Source organism: Desmodus rotundus, chromosome 2, assembly GCF_022682495.2.
Source record: "Desmodus rotundus isolate HL8 chromosome 2, HLdesRot8A.1, whole genome shotgun sequence".
NCBI classification, from domain to species: domain Eukaryota; kingdom Metazoa; phylum Chordata; class Mammalia; order Chiroptera; family Phyllostomidae; genus Desmodus; species Desmodus rotundus.
The window spans coordinates 52,526,614-52,549,141 of record NC_071388.1 but is presented as its reverse complement, the minus strand read 5'-3'; the positions used below and the strand labels follow the sequence as shown (position 1 = coordinate 52,549,141).

The window sequence follows — 22,528 nt, the reverse complement described above, 5'->3', positions numbered from 1 at the left end:
TAATGTGGTATTTGTCTTTCTCTAACTGGCTTATTTCACTTAGCATAATGTTCTCCAGGTTCACCTATACTGTTGTAAAGGGTTAAATTTTCTTTTTTATGGCCAAATAAATGTCCCATAACTGTTTTATCCACTCATCTACTGATAGACCCCTGGGCTGTTTCCACATCTTGGCAATTGTTAAGTAACACTGCAATGAACACAGGGATGCTTATGTTCTTTCAAATCAGTGTTTTGATTTCCTTCAGATATACTCCCAGAAGTGGAATTGCTGGGTCAAAAGGCAGATCCATTTTTAATTTTGTGAGTTGTCTCCATACCATTTTCCACAGTGGCTGCACCAGTCTGCATTTCCACCAACAGTGCAAAAATGTTCCCCTTTCTCCACATCCTTTCCAGCACTTTTTGTTGATTTATTGATGGTAGCCATTCTGACAGGTGTGAGATGTTATCTCATTGTGCTTTTAATATGCATCTCTCTGATGATTAGTGACATTGAGCATATTTTCATACATCTATTGGCCATCTGTATGTCCTCTTTGGAGAAGCATCCATTCAGGACCTTTGCCCATTTTTTAATTGGGTTGTTTTTTGATGTTGAGTTTTCTTATAGTACACACAAGAATAAATTCAAAATGGATTACAGACTTGAATGTTAGACCTGAAATCATAAAAATAGTAGGAGAAAACATAGGCAGCAAAGTCTCAGACATTGCTCATAGCAATATTTTATCGGATATATCACCCCAGGCAAAGAAAACAAAAGAAAAAATTAACAAATGGGACTACGTGAAACTAAAATGTCTTTGCACAGCAAAACAAAACATCAACAAAATACAAAGACAATGAGAGGATGGGAGAACATATTCACCAATACATCTGATAAGGGGTTGAGACCCAAAATGTATAAAGAACTTACCTGTGGTTTTCATAGCAATCCTTCTATTTTTAAAGTTTGTTCATGTCTGGTCTGGACGGTATTGGTCAGTTGGCCCCAGTTGCTCTTCAGTTAGCTCATGTGCAGTTAACAGGGCACAGCTCACCTTGTTTGCTGTACTTTCTCCTTCTAACGGGCATGATTGTGTACCTATGTCAAGTATGCATTTCGGTTGTTACTATTGTGTCATCACATTTCATAAAAATGGGTCACTGATTCAAAAGTAGCTCACTGGAGCATAAAAGTAGAGATGGAAATAGTAGCGCAAATACTATAATTCAGAACAGCATACTTGCAGGTAGCAAACAAGGCTCTCGTAAGACGTGGGCTGTGGTTCCGGCGGCCGGCAGGTGAGCCCACAAGGACGACGAGCGCATGAAGGAAAAGCATCTGCAAGTCGGCAGGTGTCCGTTCACCCCTCGCAGGACATCATCCTTCATCTTCAGGGCACAGAGGGGATCTTCTTTTCCCTTTGGTGGTAAGACACTTGATTTTTCTAGAATAAGTACAAAATAATACTTTTCAGTACAAAAATGACAAATTCGACCGAAAGTTGAAAAAAGAGTCATAAGCCACAGAAACACCATTGGAAGTTGAGTGCCTAACTGCAAAAATAAGCCAAGCTATACTTTTGCCAAAACTGTGTTAAACTAGTTTAATTATAAATATTATGTATAGAGGAAAAACAAGAATGAACTTCAGGACACAATTCTGAGGGGGGAAACCTTTGTGATCCTGTGTGTTTGCTGGTTGGTATTCCCCTTTCCAATTGAACTCCACCACCAGCAAATACAGCGTAAGTCAGCCCCTGGCTCATGTGAGATAAATAAGGGAAGTAAAATGCCCTACAACTTTTTATTCTCTTTGTTATGAAAGCTCTTGCTACAGAAAAGATTTTATGTTTTGAAAATAGCTGTTTTGTGCTTGATGAGGTAGGGCAGAACTGACAGGTTAGGGTCATCCTGAAAAAATACCTTAGGGTGGCCAGCAGGCCTTTGCTAGGCAAATGGAAGTGTCCACCCACACACTGTGTTATTCACAGAAAACCTCAGTGGTCACCACTAGACCTGTTGACCTTCTTTATTCAGCAAATACCAAATGAGTACCTACACTATGTCAGGCACAGTCCCAGCCTCTTAGAACACATGGGTGGACACAGCAAAGTGCCCTGCCCTGGCGTAGCTTACATTCTAGAAGACGGCAGATGTCAGCAGTGAATGTGCAGTATACGACCACGTGGTAGCACCATAGGAAAGGAAAGAGAGCCCCGTGAGGGAGGCTGAGAACAGAGGGTGGGGACTAGAGTGGAGGCTGGAATTTAAATAGGATGATTACAGTAGGCCTCTTTGAGAAGATGACTTTTGAGCAAAAACTTGACAACGGTGAGGGAGTGAGCCATGGAGATGTCTGCAGAAATTCCCAGCTTTGTCTGGAATGTTCAAGGGCCACAAGCAACACATGAGGCTGGAGCAGAGCAAGCAGCAGGGAGAGCTGTGGAAGGTGCGGTCAGAGAAGACACAAGTCGAGGGGAGGAGAAAGTTCATGTGGGCATTTATAGGGATTTTGGCTTTTAGTCTTAGTGAAAGGAAAATCATTTGCAGCCAATTTCGGGGGCAACAGAAAACTGACAAAAATCTGACTTCTAAACAGATCGCTCCAGCTGCCATGTTGCAAATAGAGGTTAGGGAGGTAATGTCGGGAATAAGGCATTTTGGTAAGCCAGTACTGCATAACAAACAGCTACAAAATCTCAGCAACTCAAACAGTAAGCATTTATTTAGCTCAAGTGTCTGAGAGTCATTTGGGGGCCTGGGGATCCAGGCTGGGTCCCACTGGGGCTAAACCACTACGGTTAGGCCTGCTGCATTTCCCGCCCTCCTCTGGGACTAGAGGGCTAGTCCTAGAATTTTCTCCATATAAGAATCATTGGCACGTAGAGAGTGTTTTAAACCATGCTCTTGATTTCACATTAAAAAGTTGCCTATCAAATCAAATTGTGGCCCCCAAGTATGATTTTTCAGAGCACCACATAAAAGGACAGCGGGTCTTCGGTGCTTTGACTCACCAAAATACTCTGTCAAGGGGAAAGGGGCTCAAGGAGTGTTTTAAGTGGCTGATAATTTCACTTCCTGACTCTGGATGCCACTAGAGGCCATTTCTATAACAAATCATTTCAACTGTGTTGCTCAAGTTACAGCCTGAACCGATCACTCGAGAGGTGAAATGACATATTTTTATTGTTGAAATAAGACATCAGGATTCTTTAAGCAACACACTGTCATGCAGACAACTCCATTCCTGCAAGTGACTATTTTCCAAAATGATCTTCTCTTCTGAGAGGGAGAAACATATGGTCTATTAATGGGCATATTTGAAAGCTATATTTAAACGTTATAAAAGAATATGAAGACAACTTACAAATACAACCAAAGAATAAATAAGGAATTCATTTGCCACCATCTTTCTTGTTGAAACGTCCATATTTCCACTGCAGAGCATGTTAACAGACAGATGGGCTGGTGGGCACTAAGACAGTAGTGAGGGCACACTCTTTAATCTTGGGGTCGCATTCTATTCCGATACCCGGAAGTATCTGAAATAGCCATCCTGCATGTCTTTCCATTACCAGAGATACAGTTTGAATTAGGACTTTCAGATTTAGAGGAAGTACAAGCTACAAAGCACTGCACTGGATGGGGAAACCGTCTCCCCCACTGCGCCGACACAGTGTGGAGATCTGTGTACAGATACGGACACAACAGGAAAGGACGACAAACTATATCATGCCTCTCACTCACACAACACTATTGTTTTTAATTTGAGTGCAGTTTCAATGCTACTTTTCTAAAAATTGTGTTGCAACTTCTTCTTTTAACATGCTGGTCCATGGGTATTTCAAATAACTTCTAGTATTCTTTTTTTTTTATTGTTGTTCAAGTACAGTTGTCTCCATTTCCCCCCCACCCCATTCCTCCACACCCCAGCCATCCCTACCTCCTACCCCTGATCCCACCCACCTTGGTTTTGTCCATGTGTCCTTTATAGTTGTTCTTGAAAACCCTTCCCTCCTTCCCCCCATTACCCCCTCCCTCCTCCCCTCTGGTTATTGTCAGTTTGTTCTTAATTTCAATGTCTCTGGTTATATTTTGTTTGCTCATTTGTTTTGTTGATTAGGTCACCTAGGTATTCTTTTATACTAATGTTTTCAGGAACACGTGCCAAGGAGCTGCAAGCAAATCCAGTCCAGTCACTCCCCTATCACCAGTCAGGTAAGACTAAGTATTTTTCACAAAGAACCTAGGAAAAAGTAGGGGAAACTTTCCACTGGAAGAAAAAAAAATTACTCCTAATAATTTTCAGTCTACAACACCAGGCTGTGCCAATAAGCCCTGCCTATTATAAGAAAGATAAGACAAGTACAGCCATAAAAACAGTGAACTATCCACATTAAAAAGAAAAAACTACACACAAGTTCATTTAGCAGCTCAGTTAAGATGACCTCTAGCCATCACACTTGTTACAATGACAGGTCCTCCCTCCAACACCCACTAGACTTGGCTTTTGCAGGTGGCCTGGAAATGACAGAAGAATTATTAGCTCTTTCTTTCCAGGCATCAGCATTTCACAGGCACTTATTGAGACTTTAACCTCAAAAGAGCTCCTGCTCTGTGGGATAAACTTTCCCCCATCACATGTAATTAGCCCGTTGATGCATCTCCCACACTGTGCCAATCCTGTGGAGGGCAGCATTAGTAGGTCAAGTTTAAGTGATAAAGGCAGGTAGCACAGCTGCATAACATGCCAAAGAGCCCTCCGTGGAGACAAGGCTGGGCCTGAGGGTCTCTGAATAAATGTCGAGGCCCTAAATGAGATACAGGACAATAGTTTGAACCATGTGGTGTGTGACTTGTGTTGGCAGCAGGGGACAGGGAGCCCGTGACTGGTGTGCACCAGTGCAGCTGTTTCTCCTCCTTAACCGCTCACCGGAAGTCCGAACCGGGGTGGGCAGAGCTGGCCATGGTGAGAGGGAAGAGGGAGATCAAAAGCTGTGACATAGGCACAGCTCCTGACTGATGCCAGGAAGGGAAAGAAAACTAGTTTTTCAACATTGTTATCATTAAACACCATTAAAAGAAAGAAGTCACAACCAACTGTTGATATCTGAAATAGCCTGTGATTGAAGGAAGGTAAGAAATGTGGGTTCTAAACCAAGCGAAACTGAGTTCACACGGTTACATTGACCACAGAGAGATGCTGGGGCTAAAGCGTTGTTATCAGTCCAGTTGTACCTAAGTGTTCAAGCCGTATTCTTCCATTCTAGATTGGTGAAAAACACGGGGATTTTGCACTGTTGCAGAGCATAGAAGCATGACTTGAGTTTTTCAAGTTGTAAAGATGAATTTGTATGTTTTTTAACAGTTCTAATCCAATTTCAACACTTACAATCTCCTCCTTGGTCAGAAATTTGGTGGAAGAAAAGGAGATGTGATCTCTGCCTCTCTCACAGGCATCCTTGCTATGCCGGTGGGTGGGTTTCCCACAGGGAGACTAGGCAGCCCCACTCCGAGTGAAACTCTCATCACACATGTGGATGAAACACGGGAGTGTCCATGGTACCCAGCAAACATTCAGGACTAGATTTGCCCTCTGAGACACCACCTGTAAAACTCATATATAATGCATGAGTCCAGCCATCTGTGGAAATAAACCGAAAGATTGTAAATGTGTGACTGAAGAGACTGGGAATATTGAAAACTCAATCAAGGGGACCAGGGTATAATTTCAAAGCAACAAAACCAAACTGCAGTTGTAATTTAGAAAAATAAATGCTAATCAATTGTATTGTACCCAGTTTAAAGCAGACTCTGGAGCACAACAGTGAGTGGAGGGCCTGGAGCTCACAGAGAGACAGAGGGGAAGCTCAGAAACCCTGCCGCCAGCAGTGTTGGTCCAGACACATCGGTCTTGGTGGCAGAGATGAGGCTGGAATCACAAGGAGGTTTATTCTGCCGTGGCACAGGGCTGACGCACCAGGCCTGTGTCTGGCAGAGCCAGGCTGGCTCTCCAAGGGCCTTCAGGGCCACCAAAGTTGAGGAGGAGGGACCCCTATCCCTGATGCCCCTGGAATAGCTCTTCCTTTATAATTCCCACATACTAGACTTCACCAAATCTTTCTTTTTAATAAAGTGCCTCTTTTGAAAACAGTTGTTCTGAATTAAGTACACCCAAAACTCTTTTATATATTACTACTTCCCTTTGCTCCGACTTCATGCCTACTAAGCAAGCTTCTGATGATAATTCTTCATCCCTACTGAAGGGAAGAAAACTCCCAATGGCAAGTATAAATACCAGTCACCAGCATTAAATATACCCGATTATGAATGTGTAAAATCCAGGTAAATCATCAGCCTCTTCTGAGTTTAATGGGCTCCAATAACACGGAAGTCACATTCCAAGTGAAGTCACCCTTATGTCCAGCTGAGGCTCAGTCCCACGACCAACTCGCCACCCTCGAGGCCCCACTAACCCAGTGGAAGCTGGCCTGCCGCTTCTATCTTCGAATTACAACACAAGCGTGAATTAAATGGTTAACTTTGTATTAGTTGACTGACAACAACTCTTCTTATCACAGTAAAACCCAGTGAGAGAGCAAGTGGACAGTTGTTACCAGCAGTTGCTCTGGCAGGGGCGTGGGGAGGGGGGAAGGGCAGGTGATCGCTGGTGTGGCACAGGAAGCAAGGGGAGAATACAGGCCTTGTAAGTAAAGGGCACATTTTTGAGGATGCACACAAACAAAAAGGTATTCTTTCCCCTCTTAAATCCAGAGGAACCAGGAAACCCACACAAGTGGCTCAGGGGAAGTCATTTGTACATCTTGGCAAACAGGATACTGAAACGCCGAGTGGCACGTATTTACAGAAGGCATTTGCTGGAAAAACAGTCCCTCCAGCATCTGAACTTCGGTATGGAAGACTGCTGCTACAACAAGTTACCACAAGTTCAGCTGCATCGAGACAACACAGCTTCTTGTCCTACAGTGCTGAAGGTCACAAGTCCAAAGCCAGTTTCACTGGTCTAAAGCCAAGGTAGCAGCTGAGTGGGTCCTTCCGGAGGCCCAGAGTCAAGTCTGTTTCTTTTGCCTTTTTCTGCTTCTGGTGGCTGCCAAGCTCCTTAGTTCATCACCCTTCTTGCATCCCTCCTACCTCTCACCTCTGTCATCAGAGCTCCTTCCTGACTCTGAGCCTCCTCATCCTCCCCTTACAAGGACCCTGTGGACACAGGGTGCCTGCCTGGATAACCAGAATGCTCTCCCCAACTCAGAATCTTTAAGTACTAACTCACACATGAGTGCCCTTCTCCACACAAGGTACTACACTCACAGGTTGCAGGCATCGGGACAGGGGCCTTGTGGAAACCATTTTTCAGCCTACCCCAAGCATTATGGCCATGCATGGTGTTAAAAAAAATTAAGAGTTTATTTAAGTAAAAATCAATTCTAATTAGTTAGGAATGTTCTGCTGACAGCTGCTTGGGGAAAGACTTAGGTGCAGAAGCTAAGAGAGAAAATTGTTTGCTTGGCCATAGTTTAAAGCCTAGTTGGTGTTTGTGGTTGGTTGTCCTTGGCATTTTGATTTCACCACCTTGAGGCATCTACAGGCTTAGATTTGGCTCTGCTTATGAAAGTCACCATGGCATCAGAGCCACCTCAGCCTAATGGCCTCCTTGTTCAATTCATTTCACAGCTGGAGCAGGAGTAAATGGCACAACTGAAATGCAGCTGACCAGCCTTGCACACTGAGCTCCAAGGGGCTGCCTTCTTGGACACAGATGAGTCTTTCGTGCTTGGACGTGGACTGCGGCTTAGAAGATGACACGTCTGGAGTGGACTGGCACAGATAAGTGCGGGACACAAATCACCGCAGGGTGTTAGCGCAGATCAGCAGCACGGCTAGCACTGGCACAACATGAGAGGGAATACTAATAGGACCCGCAAACAGCCCCCGATCCCAGCCAGGGCCACGTATTAGCCACTAGTAATCCACACCAGGTGCTCAAATACGAGGCGCAGCCAGTATGATTAGGAACTGTGTGGGTTTATTTTACAATCTATAAGCTGAGGAAAGCTGTGCTCTACATTGTGTTCCTAATTAGTCATTTTTGCTGTCTTGATGCAGTCCTAGGGAGAGAACTCCTTTAGATCTTGTTAAGCAAGTAACCCGACCAGAGCTCCCAACTAAAGCTGGTGGTTACTATGCCAGGGCCTGAGCTGGGGAGCTCAGGGTCAACACCATGCACGATCTGTTCCTGAGCAGAGTCCCCTTTCAATGTCGGACATGCTGAGAGTCCCTCTTTAGCCCCAAATATCTCCCTAGGCAGCTCCATCACAAGCCTGCAAATGAAGATCTGTTTCCTATCAAGCTTGCCTTCCCAACTGGGTCTAAGCACAGATGTGTCTTCTTTTCAGCAGTATGATGGTGAACTTAACCTTTTAACTTTTTGACATTGTGTAACATTTCTGAACCTTGGTTTCATCATCTCTACAATATGGATTGTAACCTCCAACTTGTAGGTTACTATGATTGTCATGGATGCAGTGGAATTATAGATAGCACTGGGTATAGCACTCGATACGTGCTACTGTTACTGACTTCACTGCGTGATCTGTGAACAGAGGCAATCGTACACACCACACTGTGAAACGGTTGAGTGAGGTCACATATGTGAAGCACCGACAGTACCTGCATGTAGAAGATGCTCAGGAATGATGTCTTCCTAGCCCCTCCTGCCTTGTGCTCTTCACAGTCCCTCTACTGGAGAACAATGGGCTCCAGAGAACTGCTGTCAAATGTCGCATTTTACCTGAGTCACCCCCAGCCCTCTTCCATTAGCTTATTGGCACACACTCGTGTGTTAGAAGGCGTTGCTGCGCACCACAGCCCAAGAGCTCCCTAAGGAAGTGGGACAGGCTAGATTTAATGGCTGGGACACTGGGGCATGCAGGAAGGTATTCACCAGGGGCCTTTGTGAAAGGATCCTGTGAGTGACAGAAGTACAGCTTTAACTAGCTTAAGGCTTTTACAGGCTTAGATTTTCCTTAACAAGCTTAAGGAAAGAAATGTTGGGTGAGGAATTTGCTGATTAATATAACAGAAAAGTCCGGAGGGCATATCTAGTAAATATGACTAGATACAGATACTCAAAACACGTTTTCAAGAAGTGTGTCATGTTTGACCTCTTGACTCCGCTTCCTTCTCTTTGGTTTCCCTTTCTCAAGAAGCCTCCCTCTTCATGGTGGCCCTGCTCACTAGCTTAGCCAAACTCGGTGGCCAGAGGGAACCTCTTTCTCAACAGCTAAATCCCTGGGCCAGAATTCATTGGACCAACTTGGACAAGGTGACCAACCCTGTAACAATCACTAAGGCCAAAGGGATGGAATATGCTAATTGGCCAGGCTTTGGAAATATGTCTACCCTTGGAGCTAAGATGTATGGATATTAGGTGGGAAGGGGGAAAGTGTGAGTAACAGCTCCCACCTGAATTCCATGTATTGAATGGGTAATGAGTAGATTGCCAAAGAAAAACCACAGTGCTAAGTTTAAAAGAAGCAGAAATAGATGCTGGAGCAACGAGACCTTCCAGTGGGCCTAAGGCATAGGGCCCTGGGTTAACTGGGCAGCACGGCTGTGGGCCAACGTAGTAGGCCTTAGAGATGAGAGGAGCGACATAATTTTTACACAGTATTTCTGCTTACAGTTCTCCCCCGTCTGCCTACCAGTAAGAAGATTACCACATTTCCATCAGCCTTTTAAAACAGTCTCTAGAATTCCCATGATTCACTTCCATTATGAAACTTTAGGAGAGCTTACAATTTTAGAGTGTGAATCATGACCTGGGGTCGAACGACTCAGCCTTGCTGCTTGTCCTAGACAGGCCGGCATGGACACGGAGGAGGGCAGAGGGCTGGCAACTACTCAGTTTCAAAGGGTGTTCTGAAACTGAGTAATAAAAATAAAAAAGAATCTGAAAAATCACGAAGTTTATCGATCACATTGTGCAGCCCTCACTGAAAGGCTGGCCGCACTGAAAAAGTCACTCACTTCGTGTCCTTCTAGGTCCTAGATCCCTGGCAGTTCTGCAGGCCCTCCAAGGTAGTTTCCAAGTGAGTTTCCTTCTTAAGAAGAACTTTCTGGAAAGACTAAATAAATTGTTTTATCCACCACTTTATTTCAAGGACGTCTGACAGGTTCAAGAGGCATAATTACACTCACTCCAAAGGCATCCCAACTTGTTCCAATCACAGTTTACCTGTCCAGGTGCTTTAGAAGACTCCTGAGTGCTTCAGTTTGCTTTGTCTGTCTTGGCCTACTTACAGAGATGTTATATCATGTCTGTAATTCCCAAGGATACGCCAACATTCTTTCTTCAGCATCTGCAGAGTACAATAAATGTGGCTTGCATTAAAAATAGAGCAAAGTTTTGACCCGTTTGGCCATGGTTCTACAAAGCCTGGTTTTAAGAATTAAGTGGCTCCCACAGCATCAGCAAAAGAGCCAAGAACATTGGTTCTTAACCCCATTCACACATTAAAATCATTCAAGGAGAATTTTAAAAATAACCATGCCTGAGCCTCACCCCAGATCAGTTACATACAAATCTCTGAGGCCGGGGCCTAAGAACTGGAGTTTTCATTTGAACACACAGCCAAGTGAAGCACCACTGCGTCGAAGACACTCCGGTTCTCGGAGCATCAGTCTGGGTCGTCACTTCTGATTCACACGCAGGCTGGTGGCACCCGGGGAAAACACCTGCACGCCTAGGAACCGTGAGCCCCATTCATTTTGTCCTGGGTACCTGAGGATGACAAGTTTATGAGGTCAGCTTCAAAGGAGGCCAAACCTCCTGTGCTCGTGGAAAAAAAAAATAACTGTCTAGTCACAAACGAGGACAGTGACTGATAAAGGAAGTGTGTCACCTAAACTATAAAGGATCGGGCTACAGGTAGCAAAATCTTGTAGTGACAGCATGTCAGGGCCTGGGTCTTTGTTATTCCCAGATTCTGACACTATTTGATATATAGAACTGGGATTAATCTGTTAACCTTCTTGTGCAATTTAATAACTTGAAGAATGGCCATGACCTTCTTGGCATTTAAAAGACCCAAGACCCATTAAAGAAACGAAAGGCATCAATTCTCATCTAAAAGTTACTTTTTACCCATAATAACTAAATGAAAAAGAAAAATAAGCCATAGAAGTTGTCAGTGGGAGAGAGAGCAAGTCTTCCTGGGAAAGGCTGCCGTGACCCTTCTCCCTACTGCTTTCATTCTCTATGTGCAGAAATGAGGCAAAAATATTAAAAGTGCACCAAACTAGGTAAAGATGTGTTAAAATTCCCTCAGAAGGCTGAAAAGGAACAGCTGGAGAATTAAGCTGATCAGAGTGTCTCAGAACTGAAATACCTTGAATTAGAGATTCAGGAGCCTCAACAATCTGCTAAAAAGTGTGAAAACCCACAAGCTTTCCAAGGGCAGCCCAGATCTACAGCTGTGTTCATGCATTGTCAAAATGTCCTTTGGTTATAGAGAAACAAAAAACAACCATAGAAACTGAGGTGGAAAATGTGTTATTAACCCCCATAAGGCCCTTTGACAATAAAAACTGATACGTAAAAACTAAACAAGCATATCCAGTGAGAAAGACTGGGAGTCAGGGCTGACATACCGTGACATTCATCCCCCCAAAGTCTTCGGTACTCCTAGATCAAGTAGCTGAGAAGGTGGACTTAAACACTTTATGTGACCTCCATTGTCAGAATTGCTCCCAGGCTCAGGGACCCAACCCTAGCAGGCAATGTTACTTGATTCTGGAGAGCACGGTCAGCGACTGGAGTTCTCTCCACGTGCAGATAACTGAGACGGCACACAGCAGTTCATCTACAACATAAAGTGCCCTGTGGCAAGTACTGGCATGTAGACGCCGTGTCTTGGAAGACCATCTATCTACCTCCTAGATGTATTTCCAATGAAGTGATCCATTTCTTTCATCCTTCTTCTGTTCGCTTTTTCAGAAAACATTGTAATTCTATTGTGTGCTAGACTCAATGCTAGGTATGGTGTACTCAGGGCTTAGTAAAAATTTCCTTCATTCAAGGAGTGTGGTAAGACTTGTTATTAAGGAATGCCAAGGATGCAGTGTGCAATGGGGGGGGGAGGAATTTAACTCAGATTGGAGGGTATAGCCAGGAGAAGTTTTTATGGGAGTGTCAAGTGAACTAAAATGAATGACCCAATGAAAAAAATTACCTTAGTAATTGCATTTCAGATAGATGGAAGAGTTTGTGCAAAGTCTAAGAATAGTCCATCGATCAAGAAGACTGTCCCGAGCATTCCATGTGGCTGGAGTGCGGGGAATTTGAAGACAAAAGGAAAGAGATGGGACAAGCAAGCAGGGTGGACCAAATCAGGAAGGATTTTACTGGCCCTGTTCAGGAGTTTGGATTTTACACTGAAAGTAACGTGGAGCTACCACAGGTATTAAACAGTGTTGTGAATAGAAAGAGCAACACAATAAAGAATGAATTGGAAGATGGAGAAAATGAAAATGAAGAGGACAGTGAGGAAGGCTCATTACAGAAAAACTGTGGAAACCAAGGGGCATCAGGACAGGAGTGAGGAGAGGGTGGGCGGAGGGGGCAGAGAGGAAGGAGGGGATGGTGGTGAGAAAGACACCTTGAAGGGAAAGCACATCTGGGGAGAGGACAGTGAGTCCAGTTTCAGTGTTGGTTGCAAGCTGGGTCCAGTGAGCAGGTGAATTTGTAAATCTGGGGCTGGGAACAGAGGCTTGACCAGCAGTGGAAATCCGAAACCGGACGTACAGGGTGGAGGTAGATGCGGCCATCTGAGAAAGCGTGTTTGTGAGATGAGAACGTGGTCACAGGCAGACACCTCCCTTCAGCAACGCATGGGCCCACAGTGATGGAATCTGTAAGGGCAGACAAGGAACTTAAGACCCCGCAAATGCATAAATATAACATACCAGTGCTGGCTACCACTTATTGCCCAGTTAGCAGGTTCCAGACCGTGCTGTGCCTGGGCGTGACCTCATTTCATCCTCTAAAAATCGGGGAGCCATCTCCCACTTATTACCCTCATTTTTTCAGAGAAGCAACCCTGGATTTGGAGGTTAACAAACTCGCCCCCAGGAGTACATTAATAAATCGAGGGGCCAGGTTTTGAACCTAGTTCTGTCAGATTACAGAGCACACATGTTTAATGTGTGATGGTCTAACACCACATAGTCTTTGCAAAAAAAGAAGGGAGAGAGAGAGAACTTGTCTTTTCTTCTGCTGTTTACCAAGACAAGAAGTGAGATTTCTAAATATAAACATTGGAAAAAGGAACAATGATTTGGGAGCTACAAGAAGCAAAAAGAGACTCTTATTTTACTAAAATTGAATCAGAAGCTGCCTCAGCCACAGCCTGCCTGTGCTGGGGGACAAAAAGGCCCCATGGGGAACAGATGTCAGTGAGCCCAGTCATTCCTTTCTGAATGTGACAGACACACACTGGCATTTTAGTAAGGTTTGTGCCACATGGCAGAGAATTATGCAGGGTGGGCCAGGCACCAACATGCTGAAGAACAACAAACTTCAAGGCAGAGTGAAGCTTTGCCAAAGGGTATATTTTCTACAGCAAATCATCAGAAGAGAAAGTGCCTTTTCACTAGCTTGATTTCAGACAAGATGGTTCTCCTGCAGCTTTTCCACTCTTTTCCCTGGAAGTCTGTGTCTCCTCAGGGTGGGTGGTGTGGTCTCGGCCCTGGTTTTGTTTCCACCATTTCTGGTCTTCAGATGCAGGCTCAGCAGGAGTCCGACTTCATCTCAAAGAGGGTCCTGGAGGGAAACTAGGCAGATGGACCCCTTCCACAGAATCCCACCAATGGCTTGTGTTTTCCTCTTTGATTTCAAATGACTGGCCAATTTTTCTAAAGGTGAGTAATTGTTTATACTCAAAACTATCAAGTCGATCTCTGACTCTTCCTCCCACCCTCTTCCCTTTCTCTTTTCCTCTCTCTCTCTCTTTCTCTGTCTCTGTCTTTCTGTCTCTCTCTCTCTCTTTCTCCCCTCCCTCTCTCCCTCTCCCTCTCTTTGTGTGTCTCTCTGTGTCTCTCTCTGTCCCTCTCTCTCTCACACTTTACACATACACACACATGCAGGCATGCATGCGCCTTCCTGTCTAGCAAAATCTTATTGCCTTAGTAAAGAGTGCAGTGAAGCAGAAAATAAATGCAGGAAGTGACAGACGACACAAGGGTTTGTCCAATTAGCAATAAGAAAGTCACAAGCACGGGTGGTGAGCACTCGTGTTGAGCAGCCAGCTCAGCAAAGAGCTTTGCTTAACGTCCCTGATGTAATTAGAACCATTCAGTCCACAATTGACCGGCCTCCCTGTATTTCGAGTACGCTGCTGTGCCCTGCTCATGAGGGGCCACTAGCAGTCTCGATTAAGCCACAGACTATTGTGCTATTTAACATACATTTCACTGATTCTAAGACAAGCCCTTCCCCCCACATTTTACCATCTTTAAAATCAAAATGAGCCTTAGAATCCAGGCAATCATGGTACAGTTGTCCCTGCCTCTGCATGGCAGACTTGGTCACAGCTGTTCACAGTGTCATTATTCCAGCTGAGTTCCAGGCATGGTTGCAACAACCAATGTTGAGGTTCAATGCTGTTTAAAAGCCTCTCAAAAGATTATCCTCTATTGTGGCATTCGAACAATGAGTTACTCTGTATACAAAAAGAAACAGCAGAGTGGGAGTAAATTCGACATTTGTGAAACAAATATTTGTTGTTACACGAACAACTGCAATTTCTTACTTTCTCACAGAGCAACAACGAACTGCTTTCAAGGCCTAAAAAAGGAAAAAAATCCACCAAAAAATGAAGCACTTACATTGGCCCCACATCAAACAGTACAACTAAAAGCAGGAGTAATTGCCAAATTTTTCAGAAAAGATGGAAGAAATTTCAAAGCGCAAGAGACTAGTATTACCGACTACAGGGCTATGCAGAACTGCTGTTAAGACATTATGTCAGAGTTTAAAATAACTTTTTTTCTCCTAGACGTTTATAAAATAATGGTAAATTTTATACTGCATGGTTTCTTGGATTTGATGAAACACAGTATGTCCAACATAACTTTCACCCCAAGCAGACACGTAACTACCATTAAAGTGCTTGCGGATCTGTGCAGAGTATTCTCACATTTCATGACAGAGTAGGCCCTTGCAGACTTCTATTTGAAACAGAGACAAGTCGGGTACCCAAAGGCAATGCCCACCTTATCAGTCGCCCTCCCCACCCTGTTCTCCTGGCTGACAGAGGCTGAGTGGTTTCAAGGCTTAGGGGGCCTTGTGCTTCAGAGGAGATTTGGTTCCCCTCCACCCCAAGGGATCTTAACCAATCTCAACATGATGACCTCTGCTCTTTCTCATTGGCTGGTTTGGGGGGGAGGGGGGTGGCATGTAGCCCAGTTCTGACAAATGATATATGAAGAGATAGGATAGGGAGGCAACAAGTCTTCTGGGACTTTAAAAACAAAGATGCATTAGGAAAAATAAAGGTGTCGTTCCCAGTGCTGGGCTGGACACCTGGAGCTGCTGGAGCCATCCTGCAAGCATGAGACGGCCCCCTGAAGGACAAAGACACACACTGAAGGAGGCAGAGAAAAAAGGGGGAGAGGACCTAAATCCTTGATGAGAGCATTGAACCACCTTCTTAACCGAGAGTTAAGATTGGTTTCTGGTTATGTGAGATATTAAACATCTTCATCATTCAAACCATTGTTAGCAGACGGGTTTTCCACTACTTGTGCCCAACGTCGTGTCACCGATACATCCCCACCCTCCCCACTACTGCCATGATGCCACCCTCCTCTCTGCACTTCCTGAAACACAAATAACAGCTCAAAGCAACACACATTTATCATTGCAGTTTCTGAAAGTCGGGAGGCCAGGAGTGGCTCTGCTGGGTCCCCTGCAATGCTGAAGTCGTGGCTCAGTGAGAGCTAGGTTCTCCTCTGAGGGGTCAACAGGACAAGGGTCCACTTCCAGGCTCCCTCAGGTTGCTGGCAGAATTTATTTCCCTGTGGCTGCAAAACTCACGATAGAATGCTTCTTCAAAGCCGGCATTAGATATACAGGACAGTCTGATAGAGACACGGAGCGTATATAATATAACATAATTATGGGAGAGGCATCATTGTTGCCACATAATGTAACCAATCAGAGCAGTGACAGGCCATTTCCTGTACCATATTCTGCTGGTTATAAGTAGGTCACCTATGCTCAAAGGAAGAGAATTACATAGGGAAGCATGAATATTAGGAGGCGGGGGTCACAGGGTCATCTTAGAGTCTCTTCAACTCACACAGTCAATTAATCAATGACTCTTATGGAACTGGAGATCAGTTCTATCTTATTCCAATATCTGTCTTCTTTTACTTTAACTAGGTAGCCTCAAAATATATAAGAATACATTTCTTAAAATGTAGGATATTCTTCTAGAAAATAACTTCACTGCAAAGCTCTTAGATTCTCTGTCACTAGCAATATCTTACCTAAGTTGGACAGTCATTTTATGCAGATGTGGTTAAACCCTTGCTTATGCTTTAGCGAGGGTTCCTGCAGCAAGATTGGGGGAGAAAGTTGTGAAGCTAGATGACTTCCAAGGTGCTGCTCAACTTTGAAGCTCTGATCCTTTTAGGCCCATCATAGAATCAGGCATCTAAGTCTGGAAACCATGTTTGAGGTGAAGCCCAGCCCCTGCACTGTCCAGATGAGGAAACTAAAGTCTAGAGAAGTCAGTTTGTTTTAAGCTCATTGAAAGCTGCTGGTGATAGAAAATGAATTGACATAATACTTGTTTCACAGTTTAAATGGGAGGAATCAGTAAAAAAATAATAGACCATAAATGTCTTACAATGAAATTATTGGATATATTTAAGACATGCCAGAAACCCAGAGGAAGAGCAGGACCTCCGGAGTGGGACAAGTTGTGGGGGCCGATGGTCCGGTTAGATTCAGCCCCTCAGTCACTGAGTTCGTAAGAGACACCCCGGGGGTCATATCTGGTGCAGGGCTTCTCAAACCTCAGTGTTCACACTAATTGACCTAAAGGCTTTATTAAAATGCAGCTAATGACTCAGCAGGTCTGGGGTGGGGCCTGAGGTTCTGCATTTTTAACAAGTCCCTGGAGGATAGTACAGGTGTTACTCATGCTCAGACCATAGTCTGAGTAGCAAGTCTGATAAGGCCTTCGGATAATCAGGTTTCCAATATTTGCTCTCCATTCCCTTCCCCCTCATTCCATTGTCCACTCTCTGGACAGGGATAAGACCAGAGGCTGTTGCCAGAATGAGGAGGGGTAGACACAGAGGGGATTTCCACATAGGAGCACCTTCACCAGAAGGCCACAGGAGATGGCCGCTGCCCATAGCCATGTGACCCAGGAAGGGAAGATGCCTGTTAGTGGATGCAAAGAATTCATCCACTATTTCTTACCTTCAGATCATGTTTGCTAGCCTTCCTTTTCAAGGGGATGCAAAAATGAATGACTCAGCCCACCAACAAAAATTCAATAACGCAGATTAGTGTGCCTAACAGCCAGGGTCTGTGGCCTTGGGGTGGGGAGGGTAAGTTAATGGACAGGTGTCAACGCACAGGGTGAAAACCAAAAGGAGGTAGTGGGGGTAAGACACTAAAAGGAGAATCAGGGATGAATGAAGAACCAGAGCTAAAAGACAGTCTCCTAAGATGTCCTTTCCCTTTTTCATTACAGCACCTAGACCCCCTCTAGATAAGAGTAAATTACAAATGTGCCGGGTCTCCAGTCCTAGATTACTTGCCCCATCGGGCACTCTAGGCTCAGCGCCCACAGCGTGTGAGTTCTTCAGGGACCGACAAAAAGGTTTGAGGTCAGAATATAAAATCACTGACTCCCAAATGTGAAAAGAAACCAACAAGATACAAATCAATGCTAGTTTATTGCCAAAATACAGTATTATTTTTAGCTCAATTGTTTGGTTTAGTATTCACAAAAATTCCATTACACCTGAAAGCCACTTGGAAATTAGATTTGCTTACCTTACAAAAAAATCCTGAACAGGTATGAAAATTGCCAAAAAATCCTACCAAATTGTCAAGCTTCCAGTAGCCAATAATTTCTAAAGCATCATACACAAAACTTTTTCTTATTTTATACAAAATATCTACTTGTCATGCCAGCTTTGGGCTGGGTGTATATTAATACCTGTGATAATGTGGTCCGAGGTCTAAGACCTGGTACTGTCCTTAGAAGGTGGCAGTTCTCTGTGAAAAACCATAAACTGAAAAAGGGGGGTGGATCTTCAGGTGACAATAATTGTCCAGGTGAAATTATGGAATTTCTAAAGTTTCACTCAAAGCAGCCTGAGGATAAAAGACAAAATTCATTCATCGAACACTTTTTTGGAGCGCCTCCTACGTGCCAGACAGTGTTCTAGACGAAGGGGATACAACAGTAAAGAAGTTAGGCAAAGCAGCAGGTAACAATGTACCTTGAGATGGAGCTCACTAAGCCAAAGTCACCCTACCCACCTGAGGCAGGGCCACGAGAGCCTTACTGAAGGCAAATGGACCTCCAGGGTGTCACACAGGGCCGCCCTTGCTTCCTCCGACAGAATGGAAAAAATTCCCATGATGGAGTGCCTACTTCGGGCCAGATTGTGCTAAGTGCTCTCTAATTCATTTCTGTCGAACCCCCTGACGGATCTGCATGGTCTCTTAATTCTCACATGAACAGCAGGGACATTGGGCTCAGAGGGCCTGGCTATACGTCCCCGACCAGACAGATAGTTGGTGAGTGGGTCACTTAGGATTCAAGACCAGGTCTATTGGACCCCAAACATGTTCCTGACAGGTGGCCAGCCCTGAGCACTTTGCATTTGGAAAGTTTTCTGAGCTGGCATGATTGAGGAGAGCTGGAGACATGCAGCAGGCCCGGTTCTCATGGAGAACGCCCAAGAGTGGCCTTGAAGTTACTGGGTTTGTTTTGGCTCTGTCCTCACGTATCCGTCCTTCAATAACATCTCTCCGGCCTAGGGATAGCTACCTGCACCTGGAGAGCCCTCCCAGCCCTGCCCTCCCAGCCTCTCCCAGCGCTGTGGGTGGTTATCTGCAGCTGCCACACTGCTTCATCTTGGGACCTGACCACACGCTGAGCGCTCCTTTTGTCCCTTGGGGCCCTCGGTTCTGGTCAGCTTCTCCTCCAGCCTCCGATTGCCTCTCCTCCCCATGTCCACTGCTTCCCCCTGGTGAGGCTTGGCCTGGCTGTCTCTCAGGACTGCATGCTGAAGCACCAGAATGGGACTTCTCTCAAGAGCAACTATCCAATGGCCTTTAACTGCTCATGAGTGACCCCCACAGCTGTCTGGTGTCCCTCAAAAGTAAGTGAGGAAAGCGGTCAGCCTTCTGCTTAGTGTTTTGGCTTTTATTCCCATTTTTTTTTTCAAAGTACTTAAGTAGGAAGAAAGAGGCAGCAGTAATTACATTTCTTTTCCTTTTTGTGAAAGAGCTTCTCTAGAAAGACTGGGGGGTTCCTAGACATGACATTTGGACTCTTTACCCCTCAGTGTCTGAGACAGAAGTCAGTCTTCCTGTCCTTCCAGGGGCAGCTGCAGGTATAACAGTAAAAGCCTGACCAGAAGCCATCCTGTCTTATAGTAACAGCAACTGATGCCAGACTGCAACAAAAATACTGCAGTGTAAACTAACTCTTTCTCTCTCTCAATCTCTCTCTCCCCACCCACTTCTCCCTCCCCCTCTTCCTCCCCCTTCCCCTCTCCCTCTCTCTCTCCTGCCTGTCTCCAGCTGGCTTTCTTTAGCAGACAACCCCCATTGCCTACTCACCTCTGTCCTCCTTGTCTCTCCCTCCATTGCACTGAAGGCCTTCGCTCATCCTGTGATGGTTCTGGACAGGGTGACTCGACATGCGGTAGCCAAAGTAGAGTATCAAAATATGACACCCACTAGTTTAAAGAGGCCCTACAAGTCTCATTTCTTTCATCTACTTGGAATTTATTTTTATAAGTGATACTAGATAAAAGTCCTCTTAATTTGCTTCCAGATGGAGAGCCTGTTGCACTCACATTATTTATTAAATAAATTACTGTTCTTACGCTGAATTGAAATATCACATTTTCATATAAAAATTCTCATATAAAATGAGATCTGTTTCTGAGTTGTCCATCTGTGCTGTAGTCTATGTAGTTGTTCCTATGCTGGTACCACGTACTGATTCACTATGGTAGCTTTTCAGAGTTTTAATAACTAGAAAAGCAGATGCCGCCTCACTAGCCTTCTTTTTACATTTTTACTGTCTGTTCATGGGTGGTTTCTTCTCCCATATAAAATTTAAGATCATCATAATCAATTTTCCCCCCAAAAGCCCTCATTGGAATTCTAATTGGAATTATGCTCATATATTAATATTGATGCAATTGATTTTGTACAATATTAACTCTTCCACACATGAATACAAGTTTTTCTACTTTTTTTCAGATGGTGATTTACATCCTTCCACTTAGTATTATCATTTATTTCATATAGGTTCTATATTTTTGTTATCCACATTTAAAAATTTTTTGGCATAATAAATAAAATGTTTTCCTGTTTCCATTTCTAGTTTCTTATTTCTAGAATAAAGAAAAGTTATGTCCAACATTATCAAATTCTGTTATTAATTCTAGAAATTTTTAAACTAGAATTTTTGGTTTTTTTCTAGGTGTAGAATCATATGAAGTTTGCCAACCCCATTCTTGATTTTCAAATAGGTTGCCAATAAGTTGCATGTAATATTCTCTTATTGTTTTAATCTGCCTTCTCTGTAGCTCTGTTTTCTTACTCCTAATCTTGTATAGTTTTGCACTCATGCTTTTTTTCTTAATCACACTATTTAAAAGCTTGTGTATACATTCTTTTTTATTTGTTAATAGTTTATTTTTATTGTATTTTTTTTACATTCCCATTTGTCCCCCTATACCCTCTTCTACCTCCACCTACCCCCTGCCCCTGCAATCACCACACTGTTGTCTGTGTCCCTGAGTTCTCTTTCTTTTTTGCTCAGTCCCACAACCTTCCAACCCAATGCCCTCCAGAGCTGTCAGCCTGCCCTCTATCTGTGAGTCTGTCTCTATTTTGCTTATTAGTTCAGTTTGTTGATTAGATTCCACCTATTGAAATCATATGGTATTTGTCTTTCTCTGACTGGCTTATTTCACTTAGCATAATATTCTCCAGGTTCATCCATACTGTCAGAAAGGATAAAATTTTCTTCTTTTTTTTTTTTTTTTTACCTGTGAGTAGTACTCTATTGTTTAAATGTCCCATAGTTGTTTTATCCACTCATCTACTGATGGACACTTGGGCTGCTTCCATATCTTGACTATTGTAAGTAACACTGAAATGAACATAGGGGTCCATATACTCTTTCCAATTAGTGTTTCAGGTTTCTTCGGATAAATTCCCAGAAGTGGAATCGCTGGATCAAAAAGGAGTTCCATTTTTAATTTTTTGACATATCCCCATACCTTTTTCCACAGCAGCTGCACCCGTCTGCATTCTTACCAACAGTGCAGAAGGGTTCCCTTTCTCCACATCCTCGCCAGCACTTGTTGTTTGTTGATTTATTGATGGCAGCCATTCTGGCAAGTGTGAAGTGATATCTCAGTGTGGTTTTAACTTGCATTTCTCTGATGATTAGTGAGGTGGAGCATCTTTTCAAATGTTTATTGGCCATCTGAACTATGTATATGCATTTTTAATCTTTTCAACAATCTAAGTTTTATATTTATTTATACATCTTACTCTTAGTTTTCTATTTTGTTAACATTAGCTTTTGACTGTGTTACCACATTTCATCCTTACTTTGAATACTACTAAGAAAAATAAAACACTTCCACAAATTTAGGACTTACAGCCTTCTTATCACTGAGAATGTTTATTTTGTACCTATTAAACAGGTTCTTCTTTCTGTCATACATGCTTTGGAAAAGAAATAGGTGTGGTCAGCTTCTTTTCTGTTTCTTCATCTTGAGCTTCTGTTCTCCACCATTTCCTCAGCCGTGTCTACCTCTTCTAGGCGCAGAGTGCAGGGGGAGCCAGGGGGCAGAGACATTCTCACTAGGCAGATACTTCATGAGTTGGTGTGCTATGAAGGTTAATGCCAGCAATCCTAGAATATACCTGTGCTGTTCCACTGAAATCAAAAAATGTCCCAGTATGGTACCAATGGGCATGATTAATAGTGTCACCTTGGAACCATGTGTCCAAGGAGTTTGCGGGTGGTTTGTACCAACTTGTCAGCATTGTTTATTGATAACAGTGAGGTTGATGCAGCTGGGCTTGTTGAGACCCCCCCAAATTTCAGTCACTGGGACTGGTCCCGTAGTAAAGATACACTTACCTGCGCATAAGAGTATAAGAAGCTCCCTGGCTCCGGGGTGTGCTGTGAACACATCTGTGGTCCCTGCTCTGAGAGAGCAGGTGCCTCCT

The 22,528-nt window shown here is 43.9% G+C and overlaps 1 long non-coding RNA gene across 1 annotated transcript; it reads left to right on the top strand.

Annotated features, from left to right (window-relative positions):
* Nucleotides 1–4,074: 4,074 nt before the first annotated feature.
* LOC123479357 (uncharacterized) lies at nt 4,075–15,320 on the top strand. The gene is made up of 4 exons (XR_006654961.3): nt 4,075–4,206; nt 7,681–12,467; nt 13,787–13,926; nt 14,827–15,320. It is a non-coding gene; the product is annotated as an uncharacterized lncRNA (long non-coding RNA).
* Nucleotides 15,321–22,528: the final 7,208 nt, after the last annotated feature.